At 40.0% G+C, this 6,273-nt stretch overlaps 1 long non-coding RNA gene across 1 annotated transcript; it reads left to right on the top strand.

The window, feature by feature from the left end:
- LOC131189110 (uncharacterized) lies at nt 1-4,722 on the top strand. Its single transcript, XR_009152918.1, has 3 exons — nt 1-1,827; nt 2,602-2,667; nt 3,663-4,722. It is a non-coding gene; the product is annotated as an uncharacterized LOC131189110 (long non-coding RNA).
- The last annotated feature ends 1,551 nt before the right edge of the window (nt 4,723-6,273 follow it).

Below are 6,273 nucleotides of genomic sequence, written 5' to 3'. Positions count from 1 at the left end.
TATGTTCCTAAGATAGGCATCTCTCGCCCTGTCTCGATTTATATACTTTCTTATCCAATTTAAATTTAGAAGAATGATTATCTGATAAAGAAAATATATCCAGCTGGCTTAGCTTCTTTCTTTGGAAAAGGAATGCATTCACATTCTTCCTTCTGAACGGATTGGAAGCTGCATCATTCTGCATGTCTGATTTTCATCATTGGCACTTTCTGAATAGTTAAGCCCTGCTTTTTTAGGCCTGTAGGATATTTAAATAACTTCCCCTAAACACCCAAGAGCACTAAGTTATAATGCCCTCCCAATAGCTATTCACGAGCGCAAATAAAAAAAAAGTCTTTAAGAGGTAAAATTGTGCCCTTGCAGAGAAGGACTCTTTGAATCTATAGTTCATATTCTGTTAGACTGCACTTTCTATAAGGACACAAGGGCCCACTTCCCAATCTCCCAATATAATGAAGTTGGTAGACAATTCTGATTTACAGGTAGTTCTTGATCATTTGTTTAATGATTGTTCAAAGTTATGATGGCCTTGAAAAAAGTGACATGACTTGTACTCACAATTACAACTATTGCACCACCCCTGCAGTCAATGATCGCAATTTGGGAACATGACAATTGACTTGGCAATTGATATACCCTTTACCACGCCCTGTGGTCACAGGATCGTGATTTGTAAACTTTTTTGCTTATTTCCAGCAAAATTGCCCATTGGGAAAGCTGGATTTGCTTATCAATGCATAATTCAATGAATAGAATAGAATATAACAGAACAGAACAGAATAGAATTCTTTATTGGCCAAGTGTGATTGAATACACAAGGAATTTGTCTTTGGTGCATACGCTCTCAGTGTACATAAAAAGGCAAGATAAACCCGTCAAGAATCACAAGGCACAACATCCAGTGACAGTCATATGGTACAATAAGAAATCAAATCATACTAGGAAACAATATCAATATAAATTGCAAAGATACAAGCAACAAAGTTACAGTCATGCAGTCACAAGTGGGAGGAGATGGGTGACAGGAACGATGAGAAGACCAATAGCAATAGCAATAGCAATAGCAATAGTTTGACAGTTTGAGGGAATTATTTGTTTATCAGAGTGATGGCGTTCGGGGAAAAAACTGTTCTTGTGTCTAGTTGTTCTGATGTGCAGTGCTCTACAGTGTTATTTTGAGGGTAGGCGTTGAAATAGTTTATGTCCAGGATGTGACGGTGTATAAATATTTTCACAGCTCTCTTTTTGACTCGTGCAGTATACAGGTCCTCAATGGAAGGCAAGTTGGTAGCAATTGTTTTTTTCTGCAGTTCTAATTATTCTCTGTGTGTGTCTTGTTGGGTTGCAGAACCAACCAGACAGTTATAGAGGCGCAAATGACAGACTCAATAATTCCTCTGCAGAACTGGATCAGCAGCTCCTTGGGCACTTTGAGCTTCCTGAGTTGGCACAGAAAGAACATTCTTTGTTGTGCTTTTTTGATGACATTTTTGATGTTAGGTATCCATTTTAGGTTTTGAGATAATGAGGTCTTTAGGTAATGAGTGATTCACTTAACAACTGTGTGATTGGCTTAATGACCTCTGTAAAAAATGTCATAAAATTGGGACTAACTCAGTGGTGAAATCTAAATTTCTTTCCTACTGTTTCTGTGGGCATGGCTTGGTGGGGTCATGTGACTGGGTGGGCATGGCTATGTAACCATGTGACTGGGGGATCAAAAGACAGAAACTCACTAACAATGTCGTTCTGGAGCAGGGTTGGACTAGATGACCTCCAGGTCCCTTCCAGCCCTGGATTATCTTTTGAAGCTGCGTCTAGTGCCAGGTTTGTAGTCCTTCGTTCTTCTCCTCCCTCCCTCCCTCCCTTCCTTCCTTCCCTCCTCCCCTCCCTCCCTCCCTCCCTCCCTCTCTCTCAAAAAGGAACCCCCCCATTTTTTGCCTACACCCTCCATTTTTTGCCTAGCAGGCTTCAGCTTTTTTACCTTTTAAAAATGCTTTTAAAAGATTAAAAAAAGGCTCTGACGATCCCAGCTGAGTTGCCAATCTGGTCCAAACTGGGAGCATTTCACCCCTGGACCAACTCACAATTGTAATGACTTGTGACAGAAATTCACGTCCCAATTGTAGTAGTAAGTCTTTGACTTACTACTGTATAGTTGCTCCTTACTGGCCAAAGTCGCTAGGACATTTGTCCTTTGTTCACTGCAGCAAAACTTTGTCTTACTTTGTGAAACACAACATGCCTTAAATTGCCTCAGTTCAGTGGTGGGATTCAAATTTTTTTACTACCAGTTCTGTGGGCATGGCTTGGTGGGCGTGGCAGGGGAAAGATATTGTAAAATCTCCATTCCCACCCCATTCCAGGGGAAGGTTACTGCAAATCCCCTTTTCCTCCCAATCAGCTGGGACTCCGGAAGCATAGAATAGGTGGGGGAGGGGCCAGTCAGAGGTGGTATTTACCGGTTCTCCAGACTCCTCAAAATTTTCACTACCGGTTCTCCAGAACTGGCCAGAACTGCTGAATACCATCTCTCAGTTACAGTTCTTAAGTGTCTATTTTATTTTACCTGAAGTAGAAACTGTTTATTGTAACTTTCAGAATTCTGGTCAGAGATGCTAAGGAAGAACTGCAGCCACCAGAGCCCAGGAACCAACAACTTTTCAGGTATCAATGACCATGTACAAATGTATCCAATATCATGGCTGCAAAAAACATTTCTTAAATTAATGAATATTAAATTAATATACATTATATACATATAATATACATATACATTAATATTAAATTAATGTAAATGAATATATATATATATATATATATATATATATATATATATATATATATATATATATATATATATATATATATATATATTTTCTGAGGTTTTCACGGTGTTTGTATGTAGGTCTTTGGTTGTTCGGGTTTTCTCCCGTGTAAAATTGGAAATGTCTTGGCTACGTTTACACGGGAGAAAACCCGAACAACCAAAGACCTACATATATATATATATGAAATGGCCCAAAATTTAGGTACAAATACAAATATTGTGAGATTTGGCTATCTTGTGACATTTTTATCATTTTAAATTGCTGTTTTTAATTTGCATGCTCAGTAGATGCTGCCTTATGGTACCAAATATCTCTCCAGACATGAACTGTTGATCCCAGCCTTGAGCATCCATGATTTTACAGAACTGGGTCTAAGAAAGTTTGCTGTCAAATCAGTTGGATGCTGAGTTCAAGAACTCTGGAACTTCCAAGCACAGAGATAGACAACACAGGCTTATATTTCAATAGACTAAAAGGGCCATTTCACCTCTGTCATAGCAACCCTGTAATAGACTATTGATTTCAAGCACCATTTTCTATTTCTTTGTAATTGAATTGTGCACATAAACATAAGAATCTGCAGGATGAGGACAATAAAGGGAAAGTGGAATTGTGGAATCAGATTTATGATGGCTATCCTGGAACATGGTGAAGTGAACATTAATTTTCTCATTGTCTTCTGAATGGCTATTATTAGAAAGCAAATTTGTGTACACTTTAAATAATATGTGATTTCACTCCCTAATCTTAAATTAGACACCATACAATTATTTAAACATTCAATTCCTTTTTTTTATGGCATTCATATATATCCATTTCTTTTTCTTTCAGATCCTATTGATTTTTCCTGCAAGAACTATTTTCATTTAAGTAAAGGAAACATCAACATCTCTTTCCTTTTCCCCACTCCTTTTTCTTTTCTTTACTTCCTGTACAGCAAGTGAATTGTTTACATTAAAAGAAAGCGAGGCTGCAGCATTTATTCTAAAAGTGAAGCCAAGGTTGATTCTAGAATCCTTTGCATTTTTTTTTATTTACCAACCTCCTCAAAACCTTGCTGAATTCTGTTATAGTCAAGATTGATTAAAATCATGTGTGTAAGAGGTGAGAAATAAAAGACATTGGAGGGAAACAAGATACCTAAGGACACTAAGGGATTGTGCACTTGACGTGTCATTTAAATGGAAGAAAGTTTAGTAAATGACCTTGTAAGTAATCATAATGCAGGTGATCTGCTGGTATAGATGTAGATAAGACCCTCAGCCCAAGGCCTGTTCACCATATGCAGCAGAGAAAGTCTCATTCTTCTCTGCTGTAACATTAACAGTATTACAGTGGTGGAAGGAATACCTTGGAGATATTTGAGCCACGGTGGTGCAGTGGTTAGAGTGCAGCCCTGCAGGCTGCTTCTGCTGATCACCGGCTGCCAGCAGTTTGGCAGATCAAATCTCACCAGGCTCAAGGTTGACTCGGCCTTCCATCCCTCTGAGGTCAATAAAATGAGGACCCAGATTGTTGGGGGCAACATGCTGACTTTGTAAACAGCTTAGAGAGGGCTGTAAAGCACTGTGAAGCGGTATATAAGTCTAAGTACTATTTGTGCTCCAAATTGTTGTTTTCCCATTGCCATTGGCGATGTTGGAGGTAATGTATCCAGTCGGGTGTTATACTTACTTCATATAGAGTGCTATCTAAATGGTATATACCAGGGATGGCTAACCTTTTTGCCATCGCGTGCCAAAAGTGGGGGGAAGCTGTGGGGGGGGGTCACGCACATGTGTGCCCACAGTCATAATTCAATGCACCCTATGCATGTGCATGCGACCCCCCACTTTTGGCATGGTAGGCCCATTTTTCACCCTTCCCAAGCTCCAGAGGCTTTCTAGGAGCCTAGGGAGGGTGAAAACTGCCTTTCCCTCCTGGAGGCCAGAAACAGCCTGTTTCCCCACTTCTGGTGGGACCGGAAGACCTGTTTTTCACCCTTCCCAGGCTCCAGAGGCTTTCTAGGAGCCTAGGGAGGGTGAAAACTGCCTTTCCCTCCTGGAGGCCAGAAACAGCCTGTTTCCCCACTTCTGGTGGGACCGGAAGACCTGTTTTTTACCCTTCCCAGGCTCCAGAGGCTTTCTAGGAGCCTAGGGAGGGTGAAAACTGCCTTTCCTTCCTGGAGGCCAGAAACAGCCTGTTTCCCCACTTCTGGTGGGACCGGAAGACCTGTTTTTCACCCTCCCTAGGTTCCAGAGGCTTTCTAGGAGCCTGGGGAGAGCAAAAATGGCCTCCCCTACCAGAGGCCGGAAACAACCTGTTTCATGACTTCCAGTGGACCTGGAAGGCCGAAAATCAGTTGGCTGGCACGTGCATGCACACCAGAGCTGAACTAGGGCAACGCTTGTGTGCCCACAGATATGGCTCCCCATGCTACCTATGGCACATGTGCCATAGGTTTGCCATCATGGGTATGTACGGTCACCTTCCCTTCCCTTCTAAGACCAAGAAATACACACATTACATTATGGAGGCCTTAGTAGACTTAGAATAACTTTATTGTAACTTTGACTGTACACTAATCGGCATACATTAAAATGAAATTTCGTTGCATATAAAAGTACTGTTTGAGCTTGGTTATTTGCTTGCAGATGCTTCATTACTCGACTAGCAATATCATCAATGCTAGTGAGTATGGGGTTTGCTCCCTGTTTATATATAGTGGCTTGCTCTGCCAGGTTTGATAGGCTGTTATTACACTATGACTTGTAATGCCATATTCCATTACAGTCATGTGAAAAAGAAAGCACATGCTCTTTGAGTTCTATGGTTTTATGTATCAGGACCAGAGGGAAATCCAGCAGGTTCTAACAGGTTCTGGAGAACTGGTAGCGGAAATGTTGAGTTAACTCATAGAATCATCTATTGCAATGTCCTTCCTGTTAAAGACTACTTCAGCTTCAATCACAACAATACACGAGCACACAATAGATTTAAACTTAATGTTAACCGCTTCAATTTTGATTGCAGAAAATATGACTTCTGTAACAGAGTTGTTAATGCTTGGAACACACTACCAGACTCTGTGGTATCTATTCAAAATCCCCAAAGCTTTAACCAAAAATGTCTACTGTTGACCTCACCCCATTCCTAAGAGGTCTGTAAGGGGCGTACATAAGAGCACAAACGTGCCTACTGTTCCTGTCCTACTGTTTCCTTTCATTATATCCAATTTATATAGTTATTACATATTTATACTCATATATATGCTTATATATTATATAGTTACTTATGCTTATGCTTATATATACTGTTGTGACAAAATAAAATAAATAAATATTCAATAAATAAATATGAATAATATTTCAATAAATATTTCATATTTTCAATAAATATGAAAAAGAAAGCACGTCCTCTTTGAGTTCTGTGGTTTTATGTATCAGGACCAGGGGTGAAATCC

This window comes from Ahaetulla prasina, chromosome 1, assembly GCF_028640845.1.
Source record: "Ahaetulla prasina isolate Xishuangbanna chromosome 1, ASM2864084v1, whole genome shotgun sequence".
NCBI classification, from domain to species: domain Eukaryota; kingdom Metazoa; phylum Chordata; class Lepidosauria; order Squamata; family Colubridae; genus Ahaetulla; species Ahaetulla prasina.
This window is presented reverse-complemented; position numbering and strand designations above follow the sequence as displayed.